We start from the raw sequence: 26,391 nt of genomic DNA, 5'->3' as shown, positions 1-26,391 counted from the left end.
TTAAGAGAAACTCATTAATGGCAAGTTGGCTTCACTGAAGTATTTTATCAGCTGTGTGATCTTAAGCAAGTCACTCCAAATTTTAGTTGTTGTTTTTTAAATCTCTAAAATAGGAACTCAATGACTTAGAAAGTTCTTTCTTACTTCTAATCTGTGAGCCTGGAAACTTTTGGTTGATCTTACTTTGCCTTTTAAATTAATTGGGACATACTAATGAAACTATTTGGTTGACTCATAACTCACCTGAAATCTGATGACATCTTAAAGTCATGCTGGATCTCCCAGACTCTGTAATTATTGGCTGTCCTCTATTTTCTCTGTTAATTAGCACACATATAGGCAGGGTGGTGGTGCTTAGGTCGTACAATCTCTACTTGATCATGTTGATGACCTATTCCATTTGTTTTGCACAATTCAAAAACAGTTATTGAGCATCATTATGTGCAGAGTTCTGTATCAGGCACTGGGATGAGCTGCATATAAAGTTGGGGTATGACACAATCTCTATCCTCATGGAGTCAAAGAAAACTTACACTTATGTAGTGCTTTAAGTATTATAGAACACTTTACTTTCAAAAGCCCTGCAAAGCAGGGTGTGCAAATATTATCATCCCCATTTTGCTGCTGAGGAAAGAAAGAAAAGTAGAATTCAAAGAAGTCCAGGGTTGTGTATAGGTCTGTTGGAAAAAGTTTAGAACTAAAAAGGATGTTAAATATAATTTAGTTCAATTTAATGAACATTGATTATGTATTACATGGTAGATGCAGTGTGGTTCAGTATTAAAGTTTGACAACAACACCTTGGTTTATTGACTATTTAATTATGGGCAAGTCACTTAAGCCCTGTGATTTCCTCATCTAAAAGGGGGTTGATTATAAGAACACCCAACTGATAGATCTGATGTGAGGATCAAATGTGTCTATATGATACTAATAGATCTAATGTGAGGATCAAATATGTCTTTATGGCATTTTGCAAACTGTCAAATACAGAATAAATGTGAACTTCTATGAATAGGTAAATAGCCATTTACTAACAGAAGACATATTTCAGACTTTTGAGTAGGTTGCAAGGTAGGAGAAGAGATAAGAACCTAGCATATAATAAATGCAGAAGTTCTAGCAGATAGAAGCTTTTTAGGATGAGTAAACTTTAAATGACTGAGGTCCTTTGAATCTGACAAAGATATACCTTTAGGGCAAGAGAGCTGCTCAGAGGGTAATTTAAGGGAGGCAGCATAAACTGATTCTAGCAATTCTCTAGTCAATTCTCTAGAATCAGGAACTATATGGAAGGTACCAACTGCCTCTCTCTCCCTATTCCTGTATTTTGTGTTCAAGAGAACAAAGAGAATATACATAACATCATCAAAGATGGGATTAGCTGTTAAATTGGGTTACCCAGCATTGCTTATTCTCTCAACTGGCCTCTGCACTTGCTCACCCTCTAACTACTTGTACAGAGGCCATCTGGATCAATGACACTCTATTCCTTATGTTTTATTCTCTTAAATGCTCTGGCTGGCTGGTTGGAGCTTAGGTAGAAAGCTTAATGTTATAAGCTCAGAGTCCTCTGGGATACCCTTGATGCCCGTCATTTCACATTCCCATTGTGCTCTTCTATACCTCAGTGTTTCATTGCATTTTATTCTAATAAATGCCAAGAGAAATTTTTTGGGGGGACAAAATCTTTCTAACTGAGGGAAACTGGAAAAAGCTTTGCTGGGGTGGCAGCACATAAGCTAGGCTAGGAAATAAGAGCTGAGACAAGTTAAATGATTTGCTGAATGTCACATCAGCCTTCACGATTAGTACAGTGATGGAACTGAGACTAGCACACAAGCATCCAAGCATGTGCCCTGTCGAATATACCAGATGGATTTGCCCAAGGTCTCCTTAGACATCATCGCCAACATCAGACTTAGGATACAGAGCTTCCATTTTGAGCTTTGTGTACTTAAGTCTGAGTTTTACAAGGTCATGTACCAGAAGGACCTTTGGATTCACATTCTCTTCATGTTTGAGATGAATGATACTTCTATGGATTACAGACCTTGGATACTAAGTTGTACCCTGTTTAAAGATCCTGGGTAAACAGGATACAGAATGTAAAAAGCTTGCCAGGAATGTTCATGAAGGCCAGCATGCTTCTGAATGATTAACCCTCAGTTTTTAGTACCTGAGAAGGTTGGCACAGTGGGATAACTGATTCCCTTATGTTGATTAAATTGGGGGAGGGAACCTCTTATGAATCACCATATTTTTTAATTAACTAGAATTCTTTTTCTATATTTTATCTTTAGGAGACAGGAGTAAATAACAATAAAACAGGCTCTTAGCAGGAACTCAGTTAAAAAATAAACAAGGGACCTTTAGTAGAGCACTGCCCATACATTCATTCTGATTGTCTGCAATTTTTATAGCTATATCTATCATACTGTGTAATGAAAATTGATGTTCAGAATGTCCCTGTGTCGGTAAAATATCTTCAATCACTGATATAAGAAATTGTGTCTGCTAGACTAATAGCTTAGATAGAAAAGTAGAAGTCTTGAAGTGGTACCTAGTGACAAAGAAGTCAACCTCTTGGACTTTAAGTCTAAAGATCCCAATTTGCATGTTAATGATTATGTGGCATCATATTTGTAGATTGTTGTGTAAGTTCTCTGGGACAAGTGATAATTTTGACATAGTTTTATTTTGGGACTGCTACAATCACATGCATGTACTTTTACTGACACTAGACTAACTCAGAATGTGTGACCTTGAGCAGATGAAACCAGATTTGGCTATTTTTTCCACTTTTAATTAATTTTTTTTCCACACGAGTGCTGGATGTTATTCCACCCTTCCTTCCTTCCTTCCTTCCTTCCTTCCTTCCTTCCTTCCTTCCTTCCTTCCTTCCTTCCTTCCTTCCTTCCTTCCTTCCTTCCTTCCTTCCTCCCTCCCTCTCTCTCTCTCTCCCCCCCTTCTCTCTCTCCTCTCTTTTTGATTCCATTGTTTTAGAGAATGAATATCACTCAAAGGAAATTATAAAAAAAATTTGGTTTTTGAAGAGCACACTTCAATAAGTGTTAGAGCTACTGCAGTAGCTCTTATTGTGGGGAAGTCAAGTATTTCAAAATTCATTCAAGCCTACAATGAAACAGAATCATTTACACTCAAAGACAAAGGAAAGTGTAACTAAACAAAAAACAAAAAAAAAAAACATTAAGGGGGACAGAGGATTACTTAGAAACACTCTAATTCATTTTCAGAAAACAAGTAAAAGGCCTGGAAATTGGATAAGTTGTTACAGATTTCTCTACAATGTAGCAAAGACTTCTTCACTGAAAGTTGTTAGCCATTGCTACATGAAAAAAAAAAGACTACCATAGGAAAATTGATACAAATGGTGCAGTCATAGATAGGAAAAAGGTAATTTTTACTGAAGAAATTCACTTTTTCATTCAAGACTATTTAAAAAGCATTGTCAGATGAATCCAAGTGAGTCTAGAAGAACTGAGCAGACTGCAATCCAACCTTTCCTCAAAAGAGGAATTTTCACTTCCAGGGGTCTAGAAATCTTGCCCTAATGAAGGAAACTCCAATAAATCCACCAATAAAGTAGATTTGTTCTGCATTTGCAGAAATTCGCAAATGGAAAAGGGATACTGCAACCCACTCTGTGATATCCTATGTGATATTCCATGAAAAATTAAGAAATATATACAAGAGATGGAGACAAGCATGTTTCATTGGCTTGAGGATTCGCCTAACTTAATGCCTACTGAAAATCTACAGACTCTAATTAAGGCTGGTCTTGGGGAACAAATGGGCAGTTCACCAAAGGTGCAATTAATATTCAATGTGCTATGTTTCATGGTGAATAATTAAAGAATATGTACTTTAAAAAAAAACCTTGTGAACTGTCAAAAAAAAGTACAGTGAAAGAACATATTACATATTAAAATTGGTAATGATATAAGATGTCATCATCACCATGCTGGGGTCAGGTTCTGGGATGGGATACACACAATAAACATGAAAAAAATCTCTTCCCTCAAAAATCCACTACTAGGGGAAATAGAACTACGATAACTATTTTCTTTTACACAGCACTTTCTGGGCAATAACCTTTTGGGGTGGGGGTAGTGTGTCTCCATGTAGAGATAGCTGGGTAATAGCGCATGTTGTTTTCTTGGAAACAGGAAAACTTGAATATGAATACACTTTAGACTCTTACTAAGCATGTGACCTTGAGCAAGGCATTTAACATCTCTTTAATCAGTTTCCTCCTTTGTAAAATGTCAAATTTGCTGGTGACTAAGGTCTCTTTCAGGGTTTAAGGTATCCTTCTATGATTTCTGCTCTGCTATGAGACCAGAGGAAGCTAGGTGGAGCAGTGGATGGAGCCAGGCTCTCTTTAGGTTGCAATTTCCTCCTCTTTGAGAACTATGATTCCATCTTGATACATATAAGTTGCCTGACCAGAGACATCACTTAAGTGCTCTCAGCTATAATTTTCTCCTCTACAAAATGAAGGATTTGGAATATATTTTCCAGTTCATCAATCTATAACATATATTAATATAAGTGACATATTTAGGAGCTCCTTCCACCATTGCAGATACAATCCACCCAAGACATCCTAGATAAATCCTAGGGGAATTGTCTGAGACTCAGTGAAGTCTTCTCTTGGGTCAAATACAAGGACTGGGATCTGAACCAAAGTTCTTCTGATTCTGGGACCAGCACTTTATTCACTATGACAGATTGCTCTACATAAGCAATAGATGAAGACAATAAAAACAGGCTGGCATACTAATTCGGAGAAATTTACATTATGTTCACCTAATGGGATCTATCAACAGACATGTCTTTGGATACACACTGATCTCATTATATGCCTGGTACTTACTCATCTTGGCAAGTAAAAGACCATCATATACTTTCTGGTACAGCAACTGCCACGGATACTGGCAGTGACAAAACAAATGCAAAAATCAAGCTTCTGGGCCTTAAGAATCAAAAATTTAAAATCTCAGAATCCCCAAACTTAAAAAATTCCAACACCAGACTTTATAGGATCACAGATGCTCATCTCTTGAAGGAATGGACCTCATTAACGAGATGAGAACATGTTACTCAAATCACATTAGACTTGACTGTAAACACAAACTGCTAATGAAGGCATTCATTTCCGTGAAGTAGAGAAAGTGTCAGTGTGAAAGTTTTTCATCTAAGGAGTTCTGCTCTTCTGTCTGATCAACACAGTAGCCAAATGACACGTCTAACACTAAATCAGTTCTGCCTTTTAAAAAAAGGATCAGATCTGTGACTTTAGCATGTGGAAATTCTGGTATGGAAATTTTGCCCCCCAATGCAGATCCAAAAACTCTTCTGAAATTTATAGTCTTGGAAGACTGGTAAATGATCTGCTCATAGTCAATAAAATACATCACACAGTAAAATATAGCATTCATTGAATATAGAATGAGCATTGAAATTAACCATCTATATCCCAGAAAGAAATATTTACCTTATTGTATAGATATGGATTGGGATTAGAAAGAAAAGAAGCATTTATTACATACTTACTATGTGCCAGGCACTGTGATAGCATATTATATATTATAATTGTATAATAATTTAACATTATTAAAATTATTAATTATGTATTATATGATAATAATATAATATCTATAATATAATAGTTACTTGATCCTCACAACAATGCTGGGAGATAGGTGCTATTATTATCCCATTTCACAGATGAGGAAACTGAGGCAAACAGAGGTTAAATTGCCCAGAGTCACACAGGCAGTATTTTAGACCATGTTGACAAATCTTCCTGACTCCAGATCAAGCATTTTAAGCACTGTGCTTGCTACCTAGCTGCCACCAATAAAAACTAGATTTCATTAGTACAGAGAACTCACAGAGGAAGGAACTCCCCCTATTAAAGTAGGTCAGTACCTTCTCTGCAAGTTAAGAGTCTTGGAGATTGGCCTAGGATACCAAGAGATTTAAACAGGTCAAACAGTATGAGTCAAAGGTAGAGTTTGAACTATGACACACTACTTCTATATAAAAATACTATAATAATAATATTATATAACACTCATTTTGGACTGCTTCCTTAACTCCTACCTGCTGGAAGGTCAGATTCCTTGAAGTATTTCTACTTGAGGGATTTGGGATTATCTACTACTCTCATTTATGAGTCCCAATCTGGTGTGCTAGGCTGTTATCAATTAGTCAGTTGGAGTTCACTAACTTTTAGACGAGGGGATTTACTATTGTTGTTTATCTTTCCTTTCAAAAAGGACCAATAGCATTCAGTGTGATGTCTTGACTTGTATGTGAATTGGATTTAAGTGAGGCAGTTGCATACAGTTGTTTGTCATTAATGTCCAGTGGCAAGACAAAAGTGGGGTGACCAGTGGTGGCCCAGGATGCAGATGTCTGACCAAAGTCTAAGAGCTCCCAGCCTCACTCTCCTTAATGAGATACAAAGCTCTGTCTTTCTTTAGTGTGTCTAGTTTATCTTTAGTGTGTCTTTCAAAACTTGATGCAGAGATGTCATTAGCTACTTGCTGTTGGGGGTCAATGTTAATAAATGACAATGGTGGAATCTTCATCTTTGAGCCTGATGAATTTCATAAAATTATCCTCCGGCCAATAGGGCATGAGGAAGAGACTGGCCCAATCTTCCTTATTACTTCTCATCATGGAAACATGCCTCTGTGTCTTCAAAGCTCTTCAAGGCTTGACCATTTTCCTTTACAAATCTCTCAGCTAGCCATTATCCTTTGTGTGTCTAATTACTTCTACAATGTCCCAGTACACTTCTAGTGTGTCACCAGCTGATTTCTTAACAGCATTTCTCTCCTCCAAAATGGATTAAGGACTTGGTTTCACCTTTGTTTAGATCTTTGATTGATTTATTGATTCAAGAGAGTTTATATAAGACTTATTCACACCTAGTTTACACATTTGATTGACTGATTCAATAAAGATGTCTAGACCTTCTGAAATAATAGGGTGATGTTTACGGGGACCCGTCCTCATGCTTTCCAATGATATTCAAAATAGGGTTTACAAAGCATTTTTCACAGATGTCATTTTATCGTTACAACAACCTTCTGAAGGAGGTAATGCAAATATTATTATTCACATTTTATGGATGAAGAAACAAGCTCAGAGAAATGACCTCACTTATTATTCAAGGTCACACACATGGGAAGCATAGTAGAACTCAAAGCTAAGTGTTCTGATATTAAGACTAGTGTTCTACCTACCATAGAATGAGGGATACAAAGTTACAACTCTTTGGCAGTTGAGATTCATAAATTCCCTTTTATGAAATCTATGTTTAGGCTATGGAAATCATACCATGTCTTAGAAAGTTAGAAACAGAGTTGGAGAACAAATACCCTTAAAGTTAGATTACTATGGAGAAAACAAACAAGACCAGAGCAAAGAAAATAGGAATAGATTGGCCTCCTTTCTTGAGAAAGGTTAGAGAGGATGTCTGTTCCATAGTACCTTTCTAAATAGCAGAGTAGAGGTTTGAATCTGGGTCCCTTTATATTTCAAACAGAATGTTCTTTCTAAAGCATCATGCTGTTTCTTGTACTTTCTTTTCTAAGAGGGGGAGAGAAGTGATTAGCTTTCAATAAAAAAAACCTACCAAATAAACCAAGCATGCATTCTCCTTTCTATGTCAGCCTGACTCATGTATGTATAATGTTCTGATTCTAATGGTCCATTTTCTTGTTAGTTACAATAGAACAATACCTGCATTGTATGTGGGCACAAAGGCAGAACAAAAAATATGATATCACCAAAAGGCCTGCATTTTTTATTGTATTGGAAATCAGGAAAGTTGACAATGATGAATTATGAAACATGTAAATAAATGTCAGAAAGTTGAGAACATGGAAACTTGTAACACAATTCATCTAAGACAAGGGCCAGATGTCGGAATAGGAGGAATGGGGTTACTTTAAGTGTACTAGGAAATGGTTATAACGTTGAAATTTATAAAACAGAGATACTTGTAAAGAAAATACCAAGGCTTTGGAAGGTCCAAAAATTCACTGCACATTATGGGCACTTTATCATGTAACATGTAATAATAACTTTCTTTTTTATTATGGTTTTTATTTGTAAGATATATGCATGGGTAATTTTACAGCATTGACAATTACCAAACCTTTTGTTCCAATTTTTCCCCTCCTTCCCCCCACTCCCTCCCCCAGATGGCAGTTTGACCAATATATGTTAAATATGTTAAACTATAAATTAAATACACGTATACATGTCCAAATGGTTATTTTGCTGTACAAAAAGAATTGTACTTGAAATAATGTACAATTAGCCTGTGAAGGAAATAAAAAATGCAGGCGGACAAAAATAGAGGGATTGGGAATTCTATGTAGTGGTTCATAGTCATCTCCCAGAGTTCTTTTGCTGGGTGTAGCTGGTTCAATTCATGTAATAATAACTTTCAATAACAAATAATAATTTAGTAATTAGAATCCCATTTTTTAAAGGAGCTCTGCTTGTTTACGGCTTCACAGAATATCCTGCCTCCTGGTGGTCTTCCCCCTCAACTTGATTCCCCCCACCCCAGCATTTTTTGGCAAGGTATTCTCTTACCTCATTATATTACAAGCTCCTATAGAAGGAATAATATTTCTTTTTCTTATTTGTATCCTCAGTCTTTAGCATCGTGCCTGGCACATAGTAGGTGTGTAATGTTGATTGAATTGAATTAAATTTGTAAAGTCCTTTATGTCTTTCTAAATATTTTTAAAGATTATAAGATATATATATATATTAAGATAACTATTTTATAAGATTATCCTATATTCAATTATAAGATAATACTATGATCCTATATTGGAGGCAGCTAGGTTGTTCAGTGGACAGAGCACTGGGACTTGGATTAGAAAGTCCCACTCTGAGTCCAAATCACATCAGACACTTCCTAGCTTTGTGATCCTGGGCATGTCATTTAATCCTGTTTACTTCAGTTTCCCCATCTGTCAAATGATGGAGAGAAGGAAATGATAAGTTATTCCAGTATCTTTACCCAAAAAAATCCCAAATGGGGTCACAAAGAATTGGATGTGACTATAAAAAAAAGACTGAAATGTGCCAAATACTGTGCTGAGCTTTGAAGATACACAGTCTTTGCAAAATATAGCTATTTACTCTAATCAAACCTAAGTCAATTGTTACTAGGCAAATAGTGACCTCAGAACCACACTTATAGCAGCATCTCAGGTTGAATAATAACTTATTTTTATTTTTAAAGTCCTCCAGAGATGGATGACCTCTAGTGTTCTTGGCCTCTTTGTTTCAGTCATCAACAATTCCTTTTGCCTGATCCAACTCTTTCTTGTTTGTCCACAGTAGTGGCTGGGTAAACAGAAGAAAGGGATGATGTCAGGACCTATCTGAAAGACTGGCGCATGCAGAGCTGTAGAGAAAAGCAAGTCCCATTCTATGTGTCTTTTTATTCTCTTTAGGTTTTGTCAGATAGAGAGACAACTTTGGGTTGACTGTTTTAATCTCTACCAGACCATTGAGCTGCCTCTGTGATTTCAGCTAGTCACTTGGCTCTTTTTTATTGGCTTCTAGGTCTTGATCCAAAATGGACGATACTTAGGGAGATCCCGCCAAAACCTTTGGAAGCCTTGAATCTGAGAAACTGAAGGGTATGCTAAGTTGAAACTGATGTAATCACATCATCACATCATGGCTGTTAAAATTTACTGGAAAAATTTACTGCTGCTATCAAATGGTTTGGTTATTATCCTATTTTTTAAAGTTAAAAACAAAACCACAGACATCTTTTCTATTCAAGGAGGGTGTGGTCAGGCCTAGCACATGTCTCAATTCTGTTTTGTAGGATTAAAAATGGAGACCACTGCCAGTACATTTTACTCAGGCTTAGTTGCCATTAAATTAAGGAAAGCATTGATTTTTCAATTAGGCTGCTATTTACAGCAGTAAAGGACCCTAATTATTCAATACTTGGATCATTCCTCGAGGCCTTCAAGCAAGACTCTACATAAACTATTTTGCATTTTGTGTTCATTTTGGGGACAGCTAGATGATGCAGTGGATAGAGTACAGTGGAGTCAGGAAGACTCATCTTCCTGATTTCAAATGTAGTCTCAGACACTTACTAGCTATTGGACCCTGAGTAATTCACCGTGAACTTGGGCTTTGTAATGTAATATTAACTGATCAAATATGTTAGAGCTTCCCCCCCCCCAAGGGGACTGGACAATGAAGTCTAACTAGTCAATAAGGAAGACTTTTAAAGCCCAAGACTGCTTAACATACCAGTGATCCTTTGTGAGAAAACTTTAGCTGAACTTGGAGATGCCTGCAACTGCCAAATCCAGTCTTGATTAACTCCAAAAGAGGGCAGCAAGCATCTTCATTTCTCATTTATTGTATTTGCAGATATGATCTCCTTAGACCCCCACTTCCCAACTAGATTTCTCCCTTAAACTCTACTTAAACATAAATACCTTAAATAAGTATATATACCATACTCTTTCCCACTCCCCTTTCAGCATCTGAGAACTTTCCCTCTGCTCCGGTTTGCAAGTTCTCTTCTCAGATAATAAACACTTTTATAATCTTTGTAAACTGTGATTAAATTCTGGCTTATTCCAGGTTTTTCTTTTAGACCTGGGTTTTTTTTTCTGTTTTAACAGTTTATAGGAGTTTCTTGTGTTTAACAATTCATTGTCCTTAAGATCACTTAATTCTGTTTGCCTCAGTTTCCTCATTTTAGGGGAAAGAAATGGCAATCTTCAGCATCTTTGCTTAAAAAAACCCCAACGAGGTCACAAAGAGTTGGACACAGCTGAAAAACAAGACAACAAAGCCTCCAACTAGACTATTTTGCATATAACATTTTAAATACAGAACACATAATCCCATTTGTTAATTAATTTCAATGTTCTGGCATCCTTTCTTTGGTCAATTCCTCTTGGACCTTTGCTTTAAGGAAGGGTTCACATCAGTCATGTTAACATTTTAATTCTTCATCCTACCCTTTTATTTTTGACTCTTTTCTTTCTCAGTCATGTTCCCAATCAAGTCCCTGCTCCCCTCCTTTATCTCACTACTTCCCATTGCCTTTTATGTGTTGGCTTCTCCCATCAGAATATAAATTCATTGAGGAGAAGAACAGTCATGCTTTTTGTTTCTATGTACTCAACACAGTGCTTGCCATAGTATTTTTGTTGTTGTTCAGTTTCATCAGCCATTTGTCTTACTGATCCCATTTGGGGTTTTCTTGGTAAAGATATTAGTTTGCCATTGCCTTCTCCATCTTATTTTACAAAGGTGGAAACTGAAGCCGAGTAAAATGACTTGGCCAGGGTCATATAGTTAGTACATATCTAAAGTGTGTTTGAATTACAAAGATGAATCTTCTTGATTCTAGGCTCATCACAGAGAAAGTATGTACATATTTTTTTTACTGGATTTTAATAATCCAACCAGTCAGGAAGCTCTGTCATAACTCTATTTCTCTTTTTCATGAATCTCCAAACACAAGCAACATAAGGCAATCTCCTTTGGTTCTCTTCATCTCAGGGAATGAAGTACATCTGTCCTAGAAATCTTTCATGTAATAGCTCTTAAAAAAAATTAGAATGAACTTTAAAGCTGTGTGCTGCAGGGGCCAAGACTAACACCCTGTTATAGGCTAACCATTTTATTTCAATTTATATTTTATGTGGTCATTGTTTCAAATGATATGATTAGAGGAGTGATATATTTGAATTTAAGAAGCAAGAGAAGCCACACTGAAGTGGAATTCTCCCTGTCTCTAAAGTCTATTCATTCCACAAACTCAGCATGTTCCAATGTCAATCTTCAATGTCTGAGTTTAAATTTAATTCAATGTGACTGCAGTAACAATACCATTCATTATACAGTGATTTATAGTTCTATGAGTCTGTGATATGTGTGATCTCATTTTACTTTGACAGTTGAGGCAGTTAAGACAGGTATAATCATTTCCATTTTACATAAAAGGAAACTGAGACATATAGAGGTTATGGCTTGTCTAGAAGTCACACAACTGGCACATGTCAACAGTAATCATTCCATTCTTAATAGTGATCAGGGCTTTTTTTTCTTAGACTTTAATTGTTTAATTAATTCCTATCATTCTATAGATCTAAATGTCCTTCAAGATATATCTCTGTTACCCTCTATTGTTTTTGATAACATGGATAGTCAAAATTTTCTTTCTTTCTTTTTTTTTTTTTTTTTTCTCTGAGGCTGAGGTTAAGTGACTTGCCCAGGGTCACACAGCTAGGAAGTGTTAAGACCAATTTGAACTCCGGGCCTCCTGAATTCAAGGCTGGTGCTCTATCCACTGCGCCACCTAGCTGCCCCCATAGTCAAATTTTTCAAAGGGAAAATAGCATTTTTTTATGTCTGTGTCAACTTTTGTATTATTGCATTTAGTTGTGATAGAATTTTTAAAGACTTTATTTTTGAGAGCACTATATATGACGATCAAGTGTTGCTGTTGACTGCTGTCCTGCTGATTCTGGATGTTCTACGCTAAGCACATTCCTGCTGGGAGGTGACATGCGTCTAATCCACAATAAATCTGTTTGAGCCACCATGGAGTTGAGCCAGCTCTGGTTCAAAGAAAAAGACAAGAAGCATGGCCAGTGACATTTATGAGAATCTAATTCTATCATGCCCAACATCATAAGAAGGGAATCTTTTCCAATGTAAGGTTATTGTACTTTGACAATTACTGGAAACTAGATATGAAGTCTGAAATCCTTCCAATTTTTTATTCATATTGGCAGCTGGTCTTCAAGTCAATATGTTTTCTATAAACAAACACCACAAAATATCAGCAAGGATGTGATTAGAGGTCAGAGGCAAAAACGGATTTTTTTTTTTTTTTAAGCGGAGAGAAACTACAAAGGAAAGAATTTCATTATATTTTAAATTTTTTTTGGTATTCTGGGAAAAGCAAAGCTCATTAGGCAGGTGATAATTAGTTTCTGTTTGATAAAACATTCACTGGAATGTTTCCACAAAGAAAATGCTATTGAACTACTATTATCTCATGCAGGTAGATTCTGCCCTAAAGCAGATAACAGAAAGTAAAGCTTTGGTCACTTCTGTTTCTAAGCATTAGTAAAGACAGAAGAAAGGAAGGAAAAGTAATAAACATTTATATGGTGTCTACTCTGTGCCAAGCATTGTGCTAAGAGCTTTTCACAGAGAATATCTCAGAAACCAAGGGCAACTTCTTAAAGCTAAATAGGCATCCATCCACATTCAGAAAAAGAACTATGAAGATTGAATGCAGATTACAGCACACTAGTTTCATTTTTTGAGTCTTTTTCTCTCATGGTTTTCCCCCTTTATTCTTATTTGTCTGTCACAACATAACTAATGTGGAAACATATTTAAAATGGTTGTACATGTATAACCTATATCAGATTGCTTGCTTTTTTGGGGAGGGGAGAAGAGCAGAAGGGAGAAAAAATTTGGAATCAGAATATCACAAAAATGAATGTTAAAAATATCTTTGCATGTAATTGGAAAAAATACTATTAAGTGGGGGAAAGAGGGGGGAGAAGCTAAATACGAATCATGAGAAGATAAAAATCTGTGTTCTAATTCTGACTGACTTATAAATCATTTAATATTTGTAGGTCATTTCTTCAACTGTAATAGTTGATGCTGATTCTTCAGTTTGCAGTATGAACATTTATACCTCAGAGAGAAGCAAACATAATAAACTGGGAACTTTAGTGTTTGGTTGATTGTCTAGATGACTTAAGAATGTGATGGAGAAAATATTAGATTTGGAGGACCTATACATTTACCAGCATACTCTTCCTTAGAACTAGATCTCTGGGTTGGAAGGGACCTCAGAGATCTGCCTAGTCTCATCTGAACTGGATTAAGAATCCCCTCTACAATATACTCACAGTGTGATCCAATTCTTGTTTGGAAACATACAGCGATGGGGAGCCTACTACTTTCTGAGATAACCAATTTTCCTTTTTTTGAGGACTTAGAAGTATTAGGATACATTTCTTGAATCAAGCTTAAATTTACTCCTTTTCAACTTTTGTCCGTTGCTATTAGTTCTGTCCTTTGAAGCAATCACAACAGGTCATAGGACCCTAGGATAAATTATTTAGAGGCTGGAAAGCACTTTATTTCATAAACATGAAGAAGCTAAGAAATGAAGTGACCTGTCCAGTATCATGTCTAGTACCTCTACGACATGAGAGAACACTTTAAATGCTTGAAGACAGCCATTGATGCCTGTGATCATTGCTGGTCCACACCCATCTCTGTTAACAAGCATTTATTTATGGCATTAATTAAACAAAATGTTCAGATGGTGAGATTTCTCATATTTCAAATAAGTTTCATAGAACCAAATGTCTGAACATATGACAAAGGCTATATATTTACTAAACTGTTTGCCATGCTGAAGTCTGGTATCAAGAGACATACTTCTCAAAGTTAATTACTATATAATTTACTTATCTTTACTGCTGCTTGTCACAGCCTTCCCTAATGAATACTTTGAAATCACATAAGCCTAGAATTTAAAAGAGAAATCTCATCCAAGTTAATACACACACACATACCCTCTCTCCCCCTCCCTCCAATAAATGATACAGTACAAGTTAAAACAAAGTTTTATGTATACATATGTGGTGTATGCACACACACATGTACACATATGTTGTTGCCTAGTTATTTTAGTCATGCCTATCTCTCCATGACTCCATTTTTTGGGAGAGATACTGGAGTGGTTGACTAGTTCCTTCTCCAGCTCATTTTACAGATGAGAAAACTGAGACAAACAGGGGAAAGTGAGTTGTCCAGAATCACACAGTGTCTAAGGGTGAATTTAAACTCAGGTCTTATTGACTCCAGATGAGGTGTGCTAACTGCTGTGCTACCTAGCTGCACTAGATACTTATTTTCAAACACACACACATAAACATACACATATACACACATACATATATCTACACATTCTTGTTATCTCCAGGATCAAATATAAAACCCCTTGGGTGTCTTTTAAGACACTTAAGAACTGGATTCTCTCCTACATTTCCAGTCTTTTTATATCTTGTTTTTATCCAGATACTCTGGAAGAATCCAGTGACCCTCATCACTTTGCTGTTTCTTGGTACCCACAACACTCCTTCCTTGACTGCCTGCATTTTCACTGCTATTCCCCCATGCCTGAAATAATCACTCTTCTCAGTATAGCCTCTGAGCCTTCTTGATTTCCTTCAAGTTTCAGCTAAAACATCATCTTTCTGGATGTTCCTTAATTCCAGTATCTTTCCTCAACTGATGATCTCCCCCTATTAGACTGTGAACTCTTTGATATCAGTTGGTACTGTGGATAGAGCATGAGACTAAATTTAAGTTAACCTCAGACAACTACTGATGACTCTGGGCAAATCACTTAACCCTGTTTGCCTCAATTTTCTCAATTAGAAAATAAGCACTTACTTTATAGGATTATTATGAGAATCAAATGAAACAATTAAAGTGCTTAGAACTGAGCACTGCACCTGGTAACTACTATAGAAATGTTAGCTGTTTTTATGATTTATATTCCCAGCACTTAGCTCAATTTCTGACACATGGCTAGGCACTTAATAAATGCCTGATTACTTGACTTTAATTTCAAGAAATTGTTCTTGGTTTTGGAGGATATGTTTTCTCTCACACTGTAGAAAAAGCCTTCATGGTTGAGGTCTTAATCTGTGAACTTATTGTAAAAATTTTTTTTCAAAACTATTTCAGTGGAATTTTATTTTATTTTATACATTTGAAAGCATTTTGAGAAGGGGTCCAGAGTCCTCATCAGATTGACAAAAAAGTCCAGACACAAAGAAAGATCAACTTTGACCTTATTTACACTATTTAATACCTCATTTACACAATTTAATATGCTTAATAAATGATTTTTGCTCTAATGTATAAAAGAAAACTTTCACTCAGGACCTATGCAAATACCATAAATTCCTGTTTAATGAAATCTGAACATATCAAGTTTGTTATGTATATTTTTATAGAATAGATTGTTAACTAGAAAACACAGAACAATGGGAAAGAAGGCTCATTTGGAGCGATCATTTATTTATTTCACATGGGGGGCATGTAGATTCCCTGCAACCTTTCAAGTTTGCATATTTCAAACTTTCATTGTGGTAGGACCTGAGCTCCTAATACACTCATGTGATAGTTACTGTTAGGCATGTGGTATCATTGGCCAATGGTGGATTTTTCTGACCTTTTGCCAACAAGTGTCATTCCTTATGATATAAGGGATGAAAGCACTTTAATAGGGAGTTGTCCTCTTGAATTACTGATATAATTTTGATAAGAATCCTGAATAGGAGTATCTCCTATCACTTCCTGAGGCAGACAACTGGATGCATATTTCCAGGACTTTTTACTTCCAGTTTTGTGTTAGCGTATTTGAAATATGGGGTGTCCAAATTCAGGTGGTCCCAAGTTTCCAGCTTTCCATAACATAAAACTAAGACTTCTGTGACAACCTATAAAAAAACAAGTGTCAGCATGGATTCTTTGACAACAGAAGCAAGCAAACTAGAATACTTTGTAAATCTTAAAGCACTTTGAATATAAATGATTGCTTTTGCTTTTTTTTTTTTTTTTTTTAATCCCAGGCAAGAGACTTAACTCTATCTCAGTTTCTTCAGCTGTAAAATGAGGATAACAGTATCTACCTTCTAGAGTTATGAGGATAAAATGAGATGTATATAAAGCTGTTAACCTGATGCCTGGCACATAGTAGATACTTAATAATTCCTTCCTTCCTTCCTTCCTTCCTTCCTTCCTTCCTTCCTTCCTTCCTTCCTTCCTTCCTTCCTTCCTTCCTTCCTTCCTTCCTTCTTTCCTTCCTTCCTTGCTTGCTTCCCTTCTTCCTTCCTCTTTCCTTTCTTCCTTTTCCCAAAGTACTATGAAAATCATATTTTAGGTGATCCTGGGTAAGTCACAACTCTAGGCAAGTATGCTGAAGGAGGTCTGGCTCATCAGTTTCATTGGAACTCCCTAAGAAGATCTATCAGTTAGATCCTTAGTGCATTCATATGATACTATTAACTTTACTTTTTAGTTTCAATCACATTATCCAAATTTCTCACATATAACAAAAATGTTTCATTTTTAATTACAAATAGAAATGAACAATTTGGCCATAATATCTAAAAATAGAACAGAATAGGCTCTCTCAAAGTATATACTTCACCAGAAGTGTAAAACCTGTAACTTCTAAGTATAGCCAGAACCAGACTAATGCAATAGAGAAATATTTTAATTAACTAAATAAAAGTACATTTTTAGATAATATTAATTTGTGGTTTTCTAGCTTAACATGTGATTTGACAATCTCTTTCCATTTGAATTTGACACTACTGGGCTATACAACAGTGCCCTTGAATCCAAACAATATTCCAATTGTAATAAACTTTAGAAAACAACCTTATAAAAATAATTGTAAAACATATTTTAAAAAATAAATTTTGTTTTTTACATCTAAGTCATCTCTCAGTTATATAGTTTCCCAGTTCATAAATGTCTCCTCTCCTTCTATTGAGCCCTTCCTAACAAATTAAAAAAGGAGAAAAAAAAACAAACCTTACTTATTTAGTGACTGACTGCATTTTGCCAATGTATGGCATATTTAAATTCCATGGTCCCTTACAAGAGGAAGGAAATATTAAATAATTTTTGATGAATTTGTTCAATCAACTAATATTTATTGAGTTCTTAATAGATGTAAAGCACTGAACTTGTGACAAATTAGACTGTGCATTATGACTTTTTACTAGAAAGCATAAATCAAATGCTTATTTCTTTAAAAGTATAGATTATGATTCATGGGCCTACTTGCCCCAAATGTATATACTCAGGAATGGGAAGTTGGGAAATAATGGAAAAACTTGGTTGCTGTACTCAAGTTGTTATGAAATACCAATCAAGATTTTTCTAGATAAACAAGATGAGATGAAATTTAATCTTGCATGAACATGCTAAGAAACTAACATTCTAAATACAATTTTACTTACAGTTTTAAAATGATAATTGTCAAATGATGAATAGAGAAACACACACTATTCTGCCTGGATGTGCAGAGAGGGCCAAGAATGCACCTGGATAACCTAAGCCTTCATTATCTATGAGATACCTAATATCCCATATGCCCAGGAAAACTGCCAACTCCTTGTCCACTATTGACCACACGCCATGCGCCCCATTTTGTAACTGAAAAGTATTTAAAATTCATGAAGGTAGCTGAAGGCTCCACTTTCACATTCTGCTCATTCCAAAGTGGATGGGAGAGAAAGCAGAAGGGGCATTTCAATTGGGGCAATGACTGTTTCTGAACACCCAATATTCCATTAAATTGCTAATAAACTTATTTGAGGATGTTGATCACAACCAAAGCATACAGCTTTATTCCTTCCCTTGCCAGATTTCATTTTGTACAGTACTAGTCTTTCTGTGTCATTTATTGAACGGTTGTGTAGAATTCAATGCACTTATTCATTAGAATGTAATCCAGTTCAGTCTGCTAATAACAAGATTCTTCAGTGAAAAGCATGAGGGGGAAAATCAAATTTATTTTAGGGTCGGCCATGAATTTTAAGGAAAACACATACTAAATCAGTTTAAAGGAAGAGGTCAGGATCCATGAAGTATTAGGAAGAAAAAAGAAACATTTACTTCCATGATTTTCTTACATTCCTTAAAAATAAAAACAAACAGTTATGAATGGCATGGGCTGGCTCTCCAATACTGACTGCAGTGAACAATATTGTCATTCATAGAGAGTTTAGGCTTCAGTTATTTTCTTGACACCAGACAAGTTTCGGCTTGTCCGTTTGTTCGTTTGGTCTGAGGTTCAAAACTCAATCACCTAAATCTTAGTTTATCAGGACAACTGCTAAAATAAGTTTTTTTTAATAAATATTTTTCATTTACCACTGAATTACCACTGTTAAAATGCTAAATGGCCATCTGGGACATGTATCCAGACTTTAAATCTGAAAACTGTGAAGATAAAATAGCTGTTCTACACATTTGAATCTTTGTGGAAGGTAAAGGCTCACTTTTGTGCAAATGACTTGATGTTAATCTTTTTTCTGCCCTTTGTATTCTATTCAAACCTCCCTATTTTCATTTCTGCATGTTCAAGGGATCATAGATTTGGAATGGTAAGAAACCTCAGGCCATCAAGTGTTTGTTGCATGTATACTCAGTTCTGGTTTAACAGCCAATTAAAAGGTTTAGTATATAATCTACCTGTTAGGTAATTAAGAATTGACTTGAATTTATTCTTGGTTGAGTAGCTGGGCTGGGTCATCTGAACTCTCTAAGAATTCATGCCCTGAACTGAGGGAAGAGAAAGAAGAGCCTTCCTTTACATAGTGTCTTTTCCAGAAGCAGAGTCCCTGTTTTTGACAAGACTGTGGGGATGTAGAGGATTGGGACTCATGGGATTTTTTTGCCTTTATATTTCTGGCACTTAGCACTGTTCTGGCATATAGCAGGTGCTTAATAAATGCTTATTGACTGACTGGCATGCTAAGTACTGGGTTCCTTTCCTCTACAATGCCCTGTTATATTCTTCTTGTTTCCAGTTGCTGAACCTGTGATGTTCTTGGAAGCTTATGTGATCACAACATGGCTCCTTCCAACTCCAGTCCTCTAGTACTTCAGAACAGACTGACTTGCTATAACAGGGTCAGAAGAAACCTAATGGCCATATGTTCTTCATTGACAAATGGGAACTGGGCAGCCATTGATACAATTTTCAGTCCCTACCAGGGAAATCCTCATATTATCTGCTTGTATGTGCTGCAAGTCCATAGTAAGTTAATGTGAAACCATTTCAGGTACTTGTATATACTCTGATTTGGGAGCAGGACCTGTCCATCACACATCACCTGTATTTTTAGAGAAACAGGCTCAGCTAGCCTCCACAGGGTTGAGTTTACACATGAGCTGAGGTGAAACAGGTGGATAGAGTGTTGGACCTGGAGTCAGGAAGAGGAATTCAAATCTAGTCTCAGACACTTACTAGTTGTATGATCCTGAGCATGTCACTCTATCTCAGTTTCCTCAATTGTAAAATGGAAATAATAGCATCTGCCTCACATGCCTGTTGTAAGGATCAAAGGAGATAAAAACTGTTTAAAAAAATGCTTGGCGCAGTGCCTAGAACATAATAAGTGATTCATCAAAGTTTGAGGAATGAATAACTAATTTCCCTAAGGATTAATTGAAAATGTATAGGGAAGTGAGAATGTATAGGGAAGTGAGAAAATTAAAAAGGAGATGGCCTAGCTTAGAATTCTTTAATCAGCTAGGAATACGATGTTTAGGGTTTGTTGTTGTTATTCCCAGTAGCTTTTCTCTTAGTTAACTTCCTCTATTTCATCTAAGGCCTTATATCAAAGCACTGATTTTCTCAGTTCACTGTTTTCAATGTCTGCCTTTATCCAAATAGAAGATTCTAAGAAGCAAGGGTTGGTCTGCTATTTCCCTCCATGTGGCATCCCAGCTGTAGTTCCTTGCCAATGTACATAGCTCACTTCTACAGAAGCAAAATCTGGGTGGATAAAAGTAAAAATCACTTCAAGGTTTCCTTTTCTTTTCCCTCATTAAAAAATCCATTATCTTTCAGGGGTTGCAATATTAGAAATATCCCAAGAGATTTTCCCCCCACAGCTTCCTCTCTGAAATACCTCCATTGGAATGTATGAAGGCCAACTCTCTAAATCTGGATGAAATCACAGGAGGAACCTGGTAAATGTTAAAGCAACAATAATCTGACTCAATAAAAATAAAAGTGAGTAATATCCAGAATATAAAAAGGAAATTAATTTGACAACTCATCAAGAATAGCAAAACATATCAATCACTTGTGGATACAAATATACAGGATGTTTTTAAAGGATGATGAATTCCTACTTATAAGGATGGATTGTTTCTCAAATTCTTACCCTTGACATTTTAAGATATTGAAAAGAAAACAGAATATTAAGGTTGTCTAGAGAAGAAGACAAAGGAACTGGACTTGGAGACAGAATGGCCTGATTTCAAGCCCCTTGGATACTTGTTAGCTGTGTTAACTCTGAGCAGGGTACTTAACCTTTCAAGTCTCAGTTTCCTGATCTGTGAAGTTAATCATATCTATAATTCCTGCCTTGAAGGGTTGTTGGGGCCCAAATAAAATTAGGTATTTAAAGCCATTTGCCATCCTTAAAGTTATTAAGAAAACAGAGGTTTTCTATTTTATCTTTTGAGAGTTTGGGTGATGCAGACCAATTACTCAACCAAGAGAATAAATTTGAGTCACTTCTTAATTATATCCATGGGTAATCATTCACAGTATAATAGCAAATTCTGCAATTAATTTTACTTACATTATACATTAAAACCTATTGAGTTTCAGTTTGATTTCATCTCTAAAAGGAGGGAGTTAAATTGGACCAATCAACCAATATGGCACCAGACTAGGTGCTAGTGGTAAAAATACAAGTGAGATCATCTTTGTCTTTCAAGATCTTCCTTACATTTAACTGAGTAAATACACTTGGGTTTATTAAGATATATTTGGCATCTCTAAGAAGGATGGAAACTGGATGTGGGGAGACCAGGTAGAAGACAACTGCAATAGTCCAGATTCATGAGCCTAGGGTGGGTTTTGTATTAACAGAGAAAACAAGAGGAGGCAAGAGACAATGAAGAGTTGGAATCAGTATCTGCTAAGTGATTGGATCCAAGTGAGTGAGCCAGAGTAAAGCTAAGAATGACTTCTAAATTATGAGCAATGGTGGTGTCCTTGTGAGATTAGCCTATTTAACATCCTTCTCAACTTTAAAATTCCATGATTTTTTTAATAAAGGAAAAGTCAGATCATATCTATTACATATAGTCTCAAATTTAAGAAGAACATTATGGAACAATCTACAGAGATGATGTCAAACTTAACTAGAAAAGAAGGCCACTAAACTATATGTAAGAATTCCTTTGGGCCACATACTGATAAATTCTAAATGATTATTTTTTTTTGTCATCTTCCTTACTACCTGTCCTACTGAAGTATTTCTGTTGATATCCATAGCATCACTTCATGTGTTAAGCAATAGCATCAAGTTCCATTTGATATCAATACTATTATTATAATTATAATAATTTTATATTCTTATAATTATGTTATAATAATTATATTTTAATAATAATTATATAATAATATACTAATACTACACTAATATGTTATACTAACATTTAAAACTAATACTAGACTAATATTTAAGACTAATACAAAGTGCATTAATATTTAAACATTTCTGTTTTTGGTATGGCTTGAGAAAGGGGGATTTCTCCTTAGACTACTGTTTGTGTGAACTTACAAGAATCTGTTTATTCCCAGCATGGATTTGAAAGTAGATGAGTAAATGAACAGGAAGGGGAAACTGGCCAGTTTCCCTGTTCCTCCTGCGTCAGATACTTTGAAAGCCATTTACAAGACTTTAAGTGAATTCCAAGAATACTAGCTATGCCTCTATTTCAAGGACTCAAAGAATCAGATCTGGTTCTTCCATAATCTGATGTCCTGCCTCACATGGTGGTGAATGCTCTATCATTGGAGATTTTTGAGGAAAGGGTGAAGGATAGTTCCTTGGTCAAGACATCAAGGGAATTCTTTCTTGAGTGCAGGTTGGGCTAAATGGTCACTAAAATTCCAAGTTGGAGAATGAGTAAAAATATAATAATATTTTTGATTTGACAATCATTTTGGATAATCTTTGACAGTATTCCATTAATATAGATATAAAGAATTACTTCTGTGTGGAATATACATGCATATATATTACTTTAAAAATTATCATAGAATCATTACATATTAAGATGGAACATGGCAAAGTGGATGAGACCAAGCCTTAAGTCATGGAGATATGGACTCAAGAAATCAAGAGTTGAATCCAGGTCTTCAAACTTAAAATTCAGTATACTATGAATTTTAAGTTAGATAACTTGGATTCAACTCTTGCTTCTAATGCTTACTACCTATGGGGCCTTGGACAAATCCTTCTCTCTTTCCTCAGTTTATTTATAGGTAATTGAAAGTTAGATTGAGTAGAGGGCCTTTTATGTCCCTTCTGGGAATATAATTTCTGATGTTATGACTCATGTTAGGTATGTGAGCATAGGTCAGTCAATCAACTTCCTCGTATCACAAGCCATTCTCTGACATTGTCTGTAAGTTGCAAGGAAGAGTTGTTGATTTTTATCAGTGAAGGGCTTGGGCATAGCTTCCCAGAATAAGGAAATGATAGGTCTTCAGCATTCTGCCCCAATCAGATCATCTCTATTGTATATGGTATCATGGTTTAAGATGAACATTATCAAGCAATCTAGAGAGGTGTCATCACATTTAAATAGAAATTGGGGTTACTAAACTATCCATAAAGATCTTTTGGGGTCACATACTGACTTAAGAAACTACATATGAACTTTATGTTCTGTTGTATATTTATTTATTTTGTTCAATATTTTCTAAATGCAATTTGAGTTCAGGAGTGTTGGAGGCAAGAATGAGCCACACCTCTGAATTGGAGAATGACCAGAAGATAGCATCTTATGTAATAAATGGCCTTGTGTTCATGGCATGTGAGACTCAAATGTATGAGGAAAGTTCATCATGGAGAAGGGGAAGCATGATAACTGTCTTCCAAGTATCCAAGTTCCAGAGGACAGAATGAGGAACAATGGTTAAGAATGAAAAGAAGCACATTTAGGCAAGGTTTTGGTAGAAACTTTTTTTAAATTAAGAATTGAACAAACATGAAATTGACCCTCTTAAGAATCATTAGGTTTTTATTGCCTTGGAGTTTTTCAAGTAGAGGTTGGATGATCATTTGTTATGTGAATAAGTCAAGTCAACAAGAATTTATTAAGCACCTATGATGGGTCATGGCAAAAGCTGAAAATACAAAGGGAGGCAAAAAAATACATGCTTTTCAAAAGCTCACCGTCCACAACCATTAACATACAAACAAGAGTTTTGCAGGATAAATTACAGATAATTTTGGAAAGCACTAGAATTAATGGTGATCAGGAAAGGCTGATGCTAAGATTTTAGCCAGCATCTGAAAGAAGCCAGGAAATCCAGAGGACAGAGACAAGGAAGGAAAGAATTCTACACATGAATGAACAGCCAAGGAAATTGCCTATGGTGGGGGATAGAATGTCTTGTTTGAGTAACAGCAGAGGCCAATGACACTGAATCACAGAGTACTTTGAGGGAAGTAAAAAAGACTGTACAGGTAGAAAGGGTTAGATTGTAAAGAGCTTCAAAAACCAGAGAATTTTATATTCAATTCTGGATGTGATAGGGAGCTACAAGAGTTTACTGAATGGCAATGTTCATATATGGAATGATATATTCATACACTTTAGGAACTGCAAATCGACAGCTGAGTGGAGGATGGTTTGGAGCTGGGAGAGACCTAAAGTAGGAAGACTAACTAGGTGACTATTGCTATTGTCAATTTGTGAGATGATGAGGACTAACTCTAAAATGGTGCTGTGTCAAAGGAGAGAAGGGGATATATGTATATACATATATATATATATATATATATATATGTGAAGTTAGAAAGGTAGGCTTGACAGGACTTATCAACAGATTGGACAGGGTGGGGGGTAGTAAGAGAGAATGAAGAGTGAAGGATATTTAGCTCTTAGCAATGGAGAGGTTTAGGGGGAAATATAAAGAGTTCATTTTGAAAATACTGAATTTAAGCGGTCTGTAGAACATATAATTTGAGATATCAAAGATATAAATGGAGGTCAGGAGAGACGTTAGGGCTGGATAAAGCTGAGAAGCAACTGCCTATATTGAAATGATAATTGAAACCATTAGAGCTGATGGGACCATCAAGAGAAAAGTCAAATAATACTGTTGTCAGTTTTTCTGTTGGATATAGTTTGAACTAAATAACTGCTAAATTCCCATCCAATTCTCAAATTTTGTGATTCTATGAGTTCCCACACCAACAAAATCACAGATTTACGCAATTAAAATTTTGTAATCTTATAACTGGAAGGGCTGTCAGGATCAGTATATTCCATCCCTCTCTTTTGGTCAACGAGAAAATTGGAGCCTGAGAAGTTAAATAATTGGCTTTCATTGTATAGGTAGAAGGTAGAGTTAGTAGTAGTACTCAAACTAGAATTCAGGCTTGATTCTTAGTCTGGGGTATTTTCATTTTGTTGTTCTTTAATCATGGCCAACTCATGACCCCATTTGGGGTTTTCTTGACAAAGATAGTAGAGTGGCTTGACATTTTCTTTTCTAGCTCATTTTACAGATGAGGAAACTGAGACAAACATGACTAAATGACCTGTCCAAGGTCACTCAGCTAGTAAGTGTCTGAGGCTGAATTTGATGACAATGAGCTTTCTTTATGCCAGGCCTGGCATTCTATCCATTGTACCACTTTAGCGACCCCCATTTTCATTAGGTCACAAATATTTCAGGAGGAATCATAATATTGGAGGATTCTGAGATAAATGTTAAATGATATGTCCACTTTAGGATTAGATATTGAGCAAAAACTTTATGATTAATACTTTAAAATATCGATCTTATAAAATATAATTACAAATTTTTATTATGATTGCATTTCTCCTTCCCACAGCAGGTAAATGAGTCAGATTTGCCATGTGATGTGAACCCAACAAGAGTAGCCAACATGGTGGCAGGTTTTAAATAGTTCAGGGACTTTTCAGCAACTAGAAACCATCCTTGTCATTTGCACTCTCTGCCAATTTTCCTGCTATAAGAAAGTGAAGCATTTTTTTTTCACTATATCTTTGTCTCTTTCTGTTTCTGTCATATACACACAGCCTCACATTAAAATATGTAAGAAATTAAGTTAGAAAAGGATCTGACTGTGTCCCAAATAAGCCTGGAGCCATTAAGTCTCCTTCTTGCCTTTTAACATTTAAATTTGAATAATCTAAATAAACAGAAAAACATACAGTGTTAAATGCTACATGTGAGGGTTTGGGCCTTATGAGTATATGTTTTCCTTTCTATTATAAACCTAAAGTTTATGTTTCATCAGTGTGGGGAACATTCAGTGTGAAAATGCCTTCTACCATTGCAGCTATTCTGCAATTTAATAATCTCTGAGATTTGTTTGGAGGTCCTAGGACATTGAGGTATCTTGCCTAGGAACACGAAGTTAGCATGTGTCAAAATCAAGATTCTAACTCAGGTCTTCCAGATTTCTTGACTAGGGT

General features: G+C 35.8%; 1 protein-coding gene across 1 annotated transcript in view; it reads right to left on the bottom strand.

Annotated features, from left to right (window-relative positions):
- The window catches only part of DDAH1 (dimethylarginine dimethylaminohydrolase 1), a 194,438-nt gene that overhangs the window by 69,282 nt on the left and 98,765 nt on the right, over window positions 1-26,391 (bottom strand). The window lies entirely within an intron of this gene.

The sequence above is a fragment of the Sminthopsis crassicaudata genome, chromosome 4 (assembly GCF_048593235.1).
Source record: "Sminthopsis crassicaudata isolate SCR6 chromosome 4, ASM4859323v1, whole genome shotgun sequence".
Lineage (NCBI taxonomy): Eukaryota > Metazoa > Chordata > Mammalia > Dasyuromorphia > Dasyuridae > Sminthopsis > Sminthopsis crassicaudata.
The sequence above is the reverse complement of the archived record's forward strand: the minus strand, read 5'-3'. Positions and strand labels throughout refer to the sequence as shown.